Genomic DNA, 13,719 nt, shown 5'->3' on the forward strand with positions numbered 1-13,719 from the left:
CTTTGAAATGAGATTGTTAACAAATATAACTTCCAAAATGATCTGCAAATCAAACTACAGTATTAGTTTGGATTAATAGCATAAATATTGCCAGAAGATGGAGCACTAATGACATACAAAGCCTATCATTGCAATATAAAACCATGTCAAATGTCTTTCCTTTTTACGGTTACTGTCTTCCCTACTTTTTTGTTGTTGTTGTTATTACTTTTAATTAGATTTTTCAAATCAAAGTATCATAGCAAAGTCAGCACCAAAAATTACAGTTTACAGAATAAAATAAATTACAGAATTGAAATGATAGGGAGTTAGATTACACCTTTGGGCCGAGACCATGCTTGGCGCGCGGGGCGTAGCGCTTGACATCAAGCGCTCCTGCCGAAGAGGGCGATTTGTGGCCTGTGAGGTCTTAAGAAGAGACGCGACCAAGAGCAGTTTTAATTCTAATCTGGGGGTGTGACGGCAAGTGAGAGGTTCGCCCTCATTGGCTGATATGCGCACGTGACCCGGCCGTGGCGCGGCAAAATCAAAAATGTTGCCTGCTCTGGGATTGCAAGCAGCATCGCTCTTCGTCGCGCACACGGTTGCGCACTCTGTGGCCGGCCTCATGGAGGCACAGCCTTTTGTCCACGCCGCTCGCGTGCGCGGTTGAACTAAGCATAACGCGGCCATAGGAGGGAGGGTGTATGGACATTTTCAATTCAGTTCCGTCTTTGATACTCTTTCCTTGTCAGAGGGGCCAGTTATGCCCTGTAATGTAATGTATTGCTGATCCCTCTGGTAAGGAAAGCATTAAACATAGGAAAGCCGCTACACAACTAAACAATGGGTTTTCCATAATGAAAACGCAATACATTGAAAGATTTCTTTAAATTTCAATAATTTTTGGTAACTATCTTATGTATTCAACACGCAATAAAAGTAGCAGAATACATAATTTGCCAAGCTAAAATATTTTACAAAAATTAATGGACTTTGTCAGCTTTGTTCCTAAGATAGGCTGGGATGTTATCTTTATTCATATTTCAATAGTGTGATTGCTGAACCTATCAACTTTGTAGTGGACTCGAGCACACACAGAAGCGGGAAGATGAAGGGAGGCAAAAGAAGACAGAAGGGAACAGTAGAGAACTAGGAATAGAAGTGCACAGTACATACCTCATCTAACACAGAGGAAGAAGCCAGCATTGGCATGCTGGCACACTGGAGGAGTGGGATTCTGCGAAGGTGTGAGCATGGTATTTGAGCATATAATGGGGATATACTCCTGCTTCAGTCTTCTTTTAGGGAGAATTGTTCATTTGTATTATAATGGTGATGGGAGAGGTGCAAAAGAATGATGGAAAGGTGAGTAGCAAAAAGAAAACAAGGAGAGGCGACTTCTTTTGGATACGCGCTCAGTCCCAGAAACACATCAGAGATATAGATAATGATGAGAGTTCAGAATTGGCAGAGTGACAGACAGTGGTTTTCACACTAAAATCAGAATGTACTATGAGAAAACAGTCTGTTCTGCAAAAGGCAGGTCAGTAGTTTTGGCAGTATAAGTAATTAAAAGAAACTTTATTAAATAGATAGTAAAATAGGTAGTGCTAACGTGACGGTATGTATAACCTCGAAATCCCCTCAACGTAAATGCAAACGGACAAATTAATTTAAAAATCAATGAAAACCCCAGATGGTAATTAAAAGATCTCATCAGTAGGGTATTGACTGGAAGAAGACAAACTTGCAGCGACTCTAAATGAGATAGTAATCCCCCCCCCCCCCTATAAAAAAAACGGATGTACAAGCTCATGAAGGTATGAGCAGAGACTCTATGGGGCTTATTCACTGAACTTCGATAAGTGACAATCTTTTCTTGCCAGCTAAAGGTTGGCGCTAAAGGAATTGCAAGAAGCATAAAAGACTGATACTAGAGGCCGGCGGGGATGTTCCGGAAATCCGTGGGGACTCCTGGAGATTCAGGAGTCCCCGCGGGTTCCAGGGCCCACGGGGGTTTCCACAGGCCCCCGCATCTCCGGGGTCCCTCGCAGGTCCCTGCATCTGCGGGGGCCCCTGTGGATCCCAAGGGGTCCCGACGGGTGGGTGAAGGGGGTATTTGGCCCAGGGTGGGTGGTTAGGCATCTCGGGTGGGTAGCGGGAGGGGTTAACCCCTTCATTACCATAGTGGTTAACACTGCTATGGTAATAAAGGGGTTAATTCTTCCGCAACCTTCCTGGTAGGCCTAACCACCCACCCTGAGCCAAGGACCCCATTCACCACCCCTTGGACCCCCAAGAAACCAGCTAATGTGCCTTAACCTGTTCATTGCCTTAGCAGCTAGCCGCTTAGTTAATGAAGCTGCTTTAATGTGATTTTTAATAATAAAGTGTGGGAGCAGGGGGTCTCCTGATCTGAACCGCATTCATGTCAGCCTCAGGGACTCCCTGCTTCCTGAGATACAGGCCCCAGTATGTGGTGCCGGTACCTCCCTGTAGTATTTAAATCCCCCAGTCATGTGAACCGCGACGCAGAGGATTTAAAAATGGCAGGGATACTAACACCCCATATCGGGGCCTGTAACTCAGGATGCAGGGGTACCCAGACCTGAAATTAATGTGATTCAGCTCAGGAGACCCCCTGTTCCCAAACTCCATTATTAAAAATCCCATTAAAGCAGCTTCATTGTGCTACGGTAATGAAGTTTTTTACATTTTATTTTAATAATAGAATATTGTATCAGGGGGTCTCCGGAGTTGAACCGCATTGATTTCAGCCTCGGGGACCCCCTGCTTCCCGAGTTACAGGCCCCGTTATGAGGTGCTTGTATCTCCTGCGCGTTTAAATGTTCTGCGTCACGTGACCGGGAGATTTAAACTTGGGATACCGGCACCCCATATCGAGGCCTGGGAGAATATTATTAAAATAAACAGTTTCAGCGCAATAATACGTAGAAAAACAAAACAAGTAGTGTGACGTTGCATTTTTTTTACCAAACGTTAAAAAACACATTTTTTTATAGTGCGGTAAAACAATGCAAAGTCGCTCGCAAATGCACTAAATGTATCGAAGTTTAGTGAATAAGCCCTTATGAGTATAAGATAACAATAATTATAAATTGTAACCCTGAGTCATAGTGATTCACATGCCTTAGTAGAATAATGTTGCCATATAAAGCAATAATGTCAGGCAGTGACTGCATATGAGCTCTTTGAGCTTCTCTGCAGCGTAGCAGAATGTATCTATCAATACAACACTTCAGGGCTCTAATATCAGCTAGTCGTGGCTGCAGGGTTAATGAGCTACATGAGGTTTTTAAAATGAGGAAGTATATCCTGTAGTGTAGTGGTAAGCCACTCTGACACAACAGGGCTATCAGCTGATATGCAGCCACAGTAGGCTGATCCGGTATCAGACAGAAATAGTAGCAAATTGAATAAGCCCCATGAGGTTTGAAATACAGATATCCTGCAATGTTATCCAGTTGACCTAACATTGAAAGATTCTATAGGCTCTATATGCCGTCTGTCCGGTGATTAGCATCTACGGTAAGCTAGTAAATAGTAGTAAGTCCTGCACTCGGAATATGTAGGGTATGGGGATGGAAGGGATAACCCTATAGATGAATACTATCGTAAGGTACAAATAACGTATATACTGTACACTATTCTCTCATACCTGTGTGCGCTTGTAAATCCATTGGGGTGGGGGGGTTACAATATAATTTAGAGCAGGCCTGCACAACTCCAGTCCTTGAGGGCCAAAAAGTCATACTGAGCCACTAATTGAGCCAGCTGTGCTGAAGTAGGGATATCCTGAAAACCTGGCGTGTTTGTGGCCCTCGAGGACTGGAGTTGTGCAAGCCTGATTTATAGTCTGCTGCGAGTTTGCCTACTCCTAGCCAATACCCATTCTGATCAGATCTTATAATTACCATCTGGGTCTTTCATTGATTTAAAAAAAATATTTGGCCGTTTGCATTTACGTTGAGGGGATTTCGCGGTTTTACATACCGTCACGTTAGCACTACCTATTTTACTATCTATTGAATAAAGTTTATTTAATTACTTATAATGCCAAAACTACTGACCTGCCTTTTGCAGAACAGACTGTTTTCTCATAGTACATTCTGCTTTTAGTGTGAAAACCTCTGTCTGTCTTTCTGACCTTTCTGAACCCTCATCATTCTCTATATCTCTGATGATTCTGGGGCTGAGCGCATATCCAAAATAAGTCACCCCTCCTTGGTTTCTTTTTCACGAGTATGGCATCTCTACACGTTTGGGGAATAAGAGAGAAATCAAAATTCACAAGTAGACTTTCAGAGCTGAACTACATAGAATCAAAGAGAGGGTAGAAACATGGTTCAGAGAAATAACAGGTTGTGATATAGTGGATAAAATAGGGCATTATGTATGTATGTATGCATTCACAGGCGCGTCTGGAGTGTAGGTTGGTCAAGGTAGCCGGGTCTGGGTTGGAGAGGTACGGATAGTCAATATACTTGCCAGGGTCTGGGTTGGAGAGAGGAGAATAGTCATTGTACGGGTGCTTAGGTCAGGGTTGGAGAGGTACGGATTATCGTAGTTAGCCGGGGTCAGGAGTACAGAAGAGCGGAGTCCAAAAAAGTCGGGTCAATAACAGAGAGCTGCGAACAGGAAGACAAGACAAGAGTGCAAGAAAGCAATGAACACAACGGAACAAAGGATTATGCTCAGCCAATTTGCCAGTGGGGCAGCTGAGCATAAGTAGGAGCGAGCAACCAATGAGTAACCTGTAGCGTGGAGGTGCTTCAGCAGCGAGGACTGTGACTCTGGATCAGGGATCAGGTGGGATGAGGATTCCTGATAAGGTCGGAGGAGGCGGGACCTATGTGCGCGAATGCGCGCTGCGTGTGCGCACCGCGTGCCCCAGACATCGGCGCGAGGAGGGAGGCCGGAGGAAGAGGCATTAAACCTGGAGCGGGGGGTGCGCGTTTGTGGGGTGGTCCCCGAAGGAGCGGCGTCCCCCCCAGCGGCATGAGCGGGGAAGGCGGGAGCCTCGGCAGCAAGCGGAGGTGAGTGGGGAGCGCCCCGAGAGCGGCGTGACACCCCGATCCTTACACTCTCTCTCTCCCTTTGGCCTCTCTCCCTCTGGTCTCTCTCTCTCCCTCTGGTCTCTCTGTCTCTCCCTCTGGTCTCCATCTCTCTCTCTCCCTCTGGTCTCTATCTCACTCTCTCCCTCTGGTCTCTCTCTCTCTCTCTGGTCCTCTCTCTCCCTCTGGTCTCTCTCTCTCCCTCTGGTCTCTCTCTCCCTCTGGTCTCTCTCTTTCCCTCTTGTCTCTATCTCTCTCTCCCTCTGGTCTCTATCTTTCTCTCCCTCTGGTCTCTCTCTCCCTCTGGTCTCTATCTTTCTCTCCCTCTGGTCTCTCTCTCTGGTCTCTATCTTTCTCTCCCTCTGGTCTCTATCTCTCTCTCTCTGGTCTCTATCTCTCTCCCTCTGGTCTCTCTCTCCCTCTGGTCTCTATCTCTCTCTCTCCCTCTGGCCTCTCTCTCCCTCTGGTCTCTCTCTCTCCCTCCGGTCTCTATCTCTCTCTCTCTCCCTCTGGTCTCTATCTCTCTCTCCCTCTGGTCTCTCTCTCTCCCTCTGGTCTCTATCTCTCTCTCTCCCTCTGGTCTCTCTCTCTCCCTCTGGTCTCTCTCTCTCTCTCTCCCTCTGGTCTCTATCTCTCTCTCTCCCTCTGGTCTCTCTCTCTCTCTCTCTCTCTCTCTCTCTCTCTCTCTCTCTCTCTCTCTCTCTCTCTCTCTCTCTGTCTCCCTCTGGTCTCTCTCTCTACCTCTGGTCCCTAACTCTCTCTCTCCCTCTTGTCTCTACCTCTTGCCTCCTTATCTCTCTCTCTCTCTCTCCCCACCCCTGGTTTCTCTCTCTCCCCACCCCTGGTCTCTCTCTCTCTCTCCCCACCCCTGGTGTCTCTCTCTCTCTCCCCACCCCTGGTGTCTCTCTCCCCAACCCTGGTGTCTCTCTCCCCACCCCTGGTGTCTTTCTCTCTCCCCCCCAGTCTCTCTCTCTCTCTGCCCTGGTCTCTCTTTCTCTTTGCCCCTGGTTTCTCTCTCCCTCCCTGGTCTCTCTTTCTCTCTCCCTTCCATGGTCTCTCTTTCTCTCTCCCCTGGTCTCTCTCCCCTCCGTGGTCTTTCTCTCTCCCCCTGGTCTCTCTTTCTCTCTCCCCTGGTCTGGTCTCTCTTTCTCTCTTCCCTGGTCTCTCTCGGCCCTCGGCGCGTCTGGAGTGGAGATTGGTTGAGGTAGCCGGGTCTTTTTCTCTCCTCCCCCTGGTCTCTCTCTCCCCCCCCCCATCTCTCCCTCTCACCTGCCACCCCCTGGTCAGTCTCTCTCTCTTCCCCCCCCCGGTCTCTCTCTCTCCCAATGGTCTTTCTCTCTGTCTCTCTCTCTCTGTCTCTCTGTCTGTCTCGCTCTCTCTGTCTCTCTCTCTCTCTCTGTCTCTCTCTCTCTCTGTTCCCCCCCCCTCCCTGGTCTTTGTCTTTTCTACCCCCGCCCCCCAGTCTCTCTCTCCCCCCCGGTCTTTCTCTCTCTCTTCCCTTGGTCTCTCTCTCTCCCCCTGGTCTCTCTCTCTCCCATGTCTCTCTTTCTTCCCCCTCCCCCCCCGGTCTCTCTCTCTATCCCACCCTGGTCTCTCTCTCTCCCCCGTCTCTCTCCCCTCTGTCTCTGTCTTAAACAAACACTACCAAAAATGATTTAGAATTTAATTGTATATTAACAGCTGCTAAAATTGCACATGTTATCAAAACTGATTCCAGCATTCAGTTATTTATTTTATAATGGAAACTGAAACAGTGTAACAATGTATCTCTGCCACACGTTACACAACAGAGTTTAGATTTCTGTGTCCCGATTTTCGTTCTTTACAAAACCTACATTTCCATATCGCTAAAAACATCTGCAGAATGAGATTAATGAATTAGTCTAAACTACTTTCCAATTATTTCCTTGGCAACTCTCACTTTTTTCCTTAAAATACATGTTACTTTTTCTCACTCCCTGGATGTTTCCTCCCAATAAGTTTTTTTTTTTTGTTTGTTTATTTGTTGTTGTTTTTCTTAACAGACAGAAATAATTAGGCTGAATTTCTGGTGGTTCAAACGGGGATTTCTTCTGTCTATTGGAAAAGGCTATTCTGGTTTAAAAAAGGTAACCAGTTAAAGCTGCAGTGGTGTCTGCAAACTGTTAGCAGAGGGTCCTGCCACTATGCATGGGGCTTCATTTGGGGGGTGGGGAAGGTCTTCACACTTTGCTGCTTGGATAAAAAGGTGTCCATATAACCAGTGTGAGCAGCACCCCCGGCATGAAGACTCTTCCCACCCCCCAAATGAAGCCCCATGCATAGTGTCAGGACCCTCTGCTAACAGTTTGCAGACACCACTGAAGCTTTAACTGGGTATCTTTCTTAAACCAGAATAGCCTTTTCCTCTGGACAGAAGAAATCCCCGTTTGAACCACCAGAAATTCAGCCTAATTATTTCTGTCTGTTAAGAAGAACAGCAAACAAACATAAAAAAAAACCTTTTTTTTTTTTTAGAACATTTTCCACATAGTCGCTGAAATCATTGATTTGATGATGAAAGAGTTTGTTGAATTCACACAGTTTTACTTCTGCGGCTTTCCAAGGGACAACAACTTCATCAATATTCCACCAATCTGCTCTAGTGTGTTTACTATTCCAGGAATTGTACTATCACTATTTTGTGCTTTTATCCTGATTTTAAGTGACCACTGTACATCAACCAGGCTTTCATATTACTGATAACTGCTTCCAGTAGTTTTTGACGAGGAAGATTGACATATTTTTAATTCTCAACAAAGTAAATACATTTTAAAGCGTCAGAATTTATGGTAGGATCAACTTTCTTTTCAAAGTTTCCACGGCTTTCTTTGAGCATTTCAAATGCCCTAATAAATGCCTTTTCATACATTTTTCTGCTCTTACTAAATTTACATTTCTGTTTTGAAGGGCATTAGAAAGTACGGAAATTTCTTGCAATATATCTATTATTAATGCTTAATTGTCTATGAAGAATCTGTTTGGAAGATGGGAAGCCATTCCTGAATATTGTTTATGTGGATACAAATATTGCCTGCTGCTCATGCTGGATATATATATGGACACCTTTTATCCAGCAGCAAAGTGTGAAGACCCTTCCCGTCCCCCAAATGAAGCCCCATGCTTAGTGTAAGGCTACAGTTATAGTGCCGGCGACGTGAGGCTGCGGTTGCTGGAAAAATCAAATTGAGATGACTTCCAGCAATTGCTCCATCGCGCCGTCGCGTCACGCTTACTTTAAGCGCACGTGATGACGGCAATGCATTTGTTTTGACGCAACGTTGTGTCGCTGTCGCCGTTGCCGGCACTATGACCACAGCCTAAGGCCTCGGCCAGGCTCCCTGCTGGCGTGCTGAGGCGCGCTGAGGCACAGGGAAAGTGGGTGCTTTCCCTGGCGTTGCGGTTGCTTACCGCACGCGCTGTCAGCGGGCCATCAGGGGGCAGGCTGGGGGCGGGCACGTCACTGGCCGGGGGTGGGCCAGTGACGTCACGGAGCTGGTTCGCCCTCATTGGGCGAACCGCTCACGTGACCGGCCTGTCGCGCCGGCAAGCGGGGGAATTTTAAATTCCCCTAAGACCTACGTTTCCGCGCGCTTGCGGAAGCGTATGTGAGCCCCTACTAAAGCCGCTCTAATTGCGGCTGTAGGGGCTCAGTGCTGAGCGGGAGCGCTCGTCAGCACGCTTCCGCCAGCAAGCAGGGAACATGGCCGAGGCCTAAGGCTAGGTCCCCGCTGCAAATGTTCATACAGTACATAAAATCTACACGATTTTTCACCAATCAAACAAAAATGAAATGGCACTTTTCAAAATTTCAGAAGAACTTGGACTAGAAATTATGAAGATTTGTAGAGTTTTGGGACCAAGATGGGCTGCTTGCAGCTTAAGATAAACACTTGCTGTATGGTGTGCTTATCCCAGCTTTATACAAATATTTGTATCCACATAAACAATATTCAGGAATGGCTACCCATCTTCACAGATTCTTCATAGACAATTAAGCATTAATAATAGATATATTGCAAGAAATTTCCTTACTTTGTAATGCCCTTCAAAACAGAAATGTAAATTTAGTAAGAGCAGAAAAATGTATGAAAAGGCATTTATTAGGGCAATTGAAATGCTCAAAGAAAGTCGTGGAGACTTTGAAAAGAAAGTTGATCCTACCATAAATTCTGACGCTTTAAAATGTATTGACTTTGTTGAGAATTAAAAATATGTCAATCTTCCTCTTCAAAAACTACTGGAAGCAGTTATCAGTAATATGAAAGCCAGGTTTATGTACAGTGGTCACTTAAAATCAGGATATAAAGCACAAAATAGTGATAGTACAATTCATGAAATAGTAAACACACTAGAGCAGATTGGTGGAATATTGATGAAGTTGTTGTCCCTTGGAAAGCCGCAGAAGTAAAACTGTGTGAATTCAACAAACTCTTTCATCATGAAATCAACGATTTCCGCGACTATGTGGAAAATGTTCTAAAAAAAAGTTGTTTTTTTTTTTGTTTGTTTGTTGTTCTTCTTAACAGACAGAAATAATTAGGCTGAATTTCTGGTGGTTCAAACGCGGATTTCTTCTGTCCATTGGAAAAGGCTATTCTGGTTTAAGAAAGATACCCAGTTAAAGCTGCAGTGGTGTCTGCAAACTGCTAGCAGAGGGTCCTGATACTCTGCATGGGGCTTCATTTGGGGAGTGGGGAGGGTCTTCACGCCGGGGGTGCTGCTCACGCCGGTTATATGGATACCTTTTTATCCAAGCAGCAAAGTGTGAAGACCCTCCCCACCCCCCAAATGAAGCCCCTCCCCACCCCCCAAATGAAGCCCCATCAACACATGCTTAGTGTAAGGCAGGCCTGCACAACTCCAGTCCTCGAGGGCCGCAAACAGGCCAGGTTTTCTGGATATCCCTACTTCAGCACAGCTGGCTCAATTAGTGGCTCAGTAAGGCTTGGTCCCCGCTGCAGACGGTCGGCACGCGCCTCTCACCAGACCCTCATCTCCTTTCTAGCAGGCCCCGGTGTCTCCTTTCTAGTTTTCCCTCTTCGCGCTTTGGCGCGTCAGCCAGCAGGGGATACAAGATTGTGTTCCCGTGCGGCGATGCGTCACATGGTGCGCTGTGAGCCAATCAAGAGGGGATATCACCGGAGTCCAATCCCTTCAGTGTATGTTTCAGTGTTTCTTCAAGCGCTTCCCTTTGCTGCCAGAGTGGCCTGCAGAACATTGCCATGCAGGACTACGCCACATCAAAACTGCTTTATTTCACTCTCTTTGTTTCTTCTTCTATCAGAGTGGCCTCCAGCTACGAAGCTTTAAATAAGGCTGAAAGAATTGTCATTGTTAAAAAAAAAAAAAGTGATGCAGCTGCAGGGAGAGTGTGGCTGTCTGTGCTCTGTCACGAGGTGGTATTGATACGAAAAGATTGAATTCACATGATGAGTTACACACAGTGATCTGAGGCTGTGTAGAAACCATTCTGTATTTGTCAAAGTCATGACAGAGTGTACAGTATTTAAGTCTGTGTACGAAGCTTCCGAAAAATCTCCCATAAACACACAGCAATGTACATGGAATGTTTTTTTTTTTTGCCTGCGTCAAGTTGTTAGAGAGGAATATGCGGTGGAGTTTTGTGGTCCGAAAAGAAGAAGAAAAAAGTGACGCCAGGTTTCATACATTCCACCTGCCCCATTTAAGCAATGCCCCCCCCATGCCTCCGATCGCTGCTAACAGATCACGGTTGTCAGCTGTGTGCGTGCCGCCAGAACGCCAGGTGCGCGTGCAGCAGTCTCCGGCGGGACCTTAGCCTAAACAGTATAGATTGTTATGGAATGGAGAAAAGAACCAGATAACTTGTCGTTCCCATAGGAACTTCTCCAGTGTGTGTGTGTTCCTTTTTGGTTTAACTCCTCTAGTGGGATCCACAATGCACCAGCACTGAAATGATTAATCTTCATTATACAATACATCCTATTAAAAGTCTGATAAATGAGTTAAACCCTTCAATACTAGGTGTTTGTACAGCTGTATATCCAGGCTGAGCGCGCGTCCGCTAAGCGCGATCAAACACAGTGCGGCACAAATCGCCCCTGCTCTCATGGCAGGGCACGCGAGCAAACCTGGCCACGGCCTTGTCTGCGTAATCACAAAAAATAATGATCACTGGATATTGATCACAGCGTAGGTTCTATGTTTCAGCAATAACTTAATCAATACTTGTTTGCTCATGTATTACCGAAACAGTCTAAACATGCCTTAGGAAAATCTGTGATATTTCTGCAGCCAGACTAATGGCCCATTGGCTTAACACAGCGGGGGTCCCTGCAGTCCCATTCAAACGCAGGGAACCCCACTGTGTTAATCCCATGGGCCATTATTCTAGCTGCAGAAAAATCTCACTGAAATGTTGCAGCGTTTCTGTGAGAGCCACAGATTTTCCTGGACTAGCAGGAGAGAACAGGGGGGCGGGGGAGGGGTGACCTTAGTATATCTGTCATCAACCGATAAGGTAAGTAAAAAGAGATCAAATGGTGATCACTTTGTTCCCAACAAATATTGGGGAACATGTAGTAAGCTCAAAGAGTATCTAAGGAACCGTTCCCTTTAGTCATACATATATTATTATATAGTAGTGCTGGTGGTGTTAAAAATAATATCATCCAATGTCTATCATCTCCCTCACGGTCTCACACATTCATCCCTGTTTAATAGTTTACGAAATGACATATTTCAGATCCCAAAATGAAGCGAAAACAGGTTTTATTACATTATTTAATAAATAAAACGAGATCTGCAACTTCGAATGAAGATCCCAGGGAACATCTAACACCAAGAGGAGAGGAAATGTCCACTTCCAATACTGCATAAATCAGAGAGGAAGATTCAGCAGCTGCATCTGCAATTTGGAATAAGGCTCCTGGTGAACATCTAACACCAAGAGATGTTGAAATATCCGCTTCCAATACAAGAGATGAAGATCGAGCAGCTGCTCTTCCTGATGGCTGGAATATGAAGCAGGTCGAGGAATGCCAGAAAAAATATGATGGTTTGGCTATTCGCAACAAGAAACTGGGTTGTGATCACTGTGCCAAATTCGATTCCATAAACATGAAAGGAATTCATGTATCGAAGGAACGGAAAGGCTGCAGTATTGAAGCATCGGGGGAAAATAAAGTCGTCCAGCAAGCTTCTCTCAGAAAAAAAAATGAATGAACACTTTTCATCACAGGCCCGCAACTGAAATGTCATACTGATGATGTAATTACCAAATGCATAGATAAAATTAACCAAAAATATTTCAGCTCTACATGTAAAGTCTTCAATACAGTTTACAGCATAGCAAAAAGAAATAGGCAATTTTCTGACATTGAAGATGAATTCGAACTGCAAGCAAAAAAGGGTATGGATGTGGGAGTGGGAATCCATTCTCGGAAAACTGCTGTCAAAATAGTTGATCACATTGCAAGAGAAATGAAAAAATATATTTAATAAAATATAAAATTAAAAAAAAAAAAACGTTGTCCTCATTGATGAAGCTTCAACCATATCTAATAAAACAGTGATCACAATCTTAGTAAAAGTTGAAAATTGTCATCTACCGTCTAGAATTTTCTTCCATTTGATTGCGTTGGAAGCACAGGATGCTGAGACTATACAAAAAACGTCGTTAAAAAGTTTGTTTGATGTTGGATATTTGAGAAATAATTTGGTTGCATTTTGTTCTTATGGTGCAAGTGTAATGCTTGGTTGCAAATCAGGGGTGAGAACCAGACTTACAAAAGACTTTCCAGGCATCATCATTTGGCATTGTTTAAATCACCGGCTGCAACTTGTCTTAGATGATTCTATCACTGAAATAAAACCAGTGAATCTCTTCAAAATGTTCATAGATAAAATCTACATGATTTTTCACCAATCAAACAAAAATCAAATGGCATTTTTCAAAATTTCAGAAGAACTTGGACTACAAATTATGAAGATTGGTAGAGTTTTGGGACCAAGATGGGCTGCTTGCAGCATAAGATCAACACTTGGTGTATGGCGCGCTTATCCCAGCTTTATACAAATATTTGTATCCACATAAACAATATTCAGGAATGGCTTCCCATCTTCGCAACAGATTGTTCATAGACGATTTAGCATTAATGATAGATATATTGCAAAAAATGTCCTTACTTTCTAATGCCCTTCAAAACAGACATGTAAATTTTGTAAGAGCAGAAACATTTATAAAAAGGCATTTATTAGGGCAATTGAAATGCTCAAAGAAAGCCGTGGAAACTTTGAAAAGAAAGTTGATCCTACCATAAATTCTGACGCTTTAAAATATATTGACTTTGTTGAGAATTAAAAAATATGTAAATCTTCCTCGTCAAAAACCACTGGAAGCAGTTATCAGTAATATGAAAGCCTGGTTGATGTACAGTGATCACTTAAAATCAGGATATAAAGCACAAAATAGTGATAGTACAATTCATGGAATAGTAAACACACTAGAGCCAGATTGGTGGAATATTGATGAAGAACAAATGTGTGAATTCAACAAACTCATCATGAAATCAACATCAATGATTTCCGCGACTGTGGAAAATGTTCCAAAAAAAAATAATCGACACAACCACGAGATTCCACGTACTGTACAAAGAGCAAA

General features: G+C 44.4%; 1 pseudogene; it reads left to right on the plus strand.

Annotated features, from left to right (window-relative positions):
* The first annotated feature begins 5,001 nt into the window (after nucleotides 1-5,001).
* Nucleotides 5,002-13,419, plus strand: LOC142490645 (E3 SUMO-protein ligase KIAA1586 pseudogene; annotated as a pseudogene).
* Nucleotides 13,420-13,719: the final 300 nt, after the last annotated feature.

The sequence above is a fragment of the Ascaphus truei genome, chromosome 3 (assembly GCF_040206685.1).
Source record: "Ascaphus truei isolate aAscTru1 chromosome 3, aAscTru1.hap1, whole genome shotgun sequence".
NCBI lineage: Eukaryota > Metazoa > Chordata > Amphibia > Anura > Ascaphidae > Ascaphus > Ascaphus truei.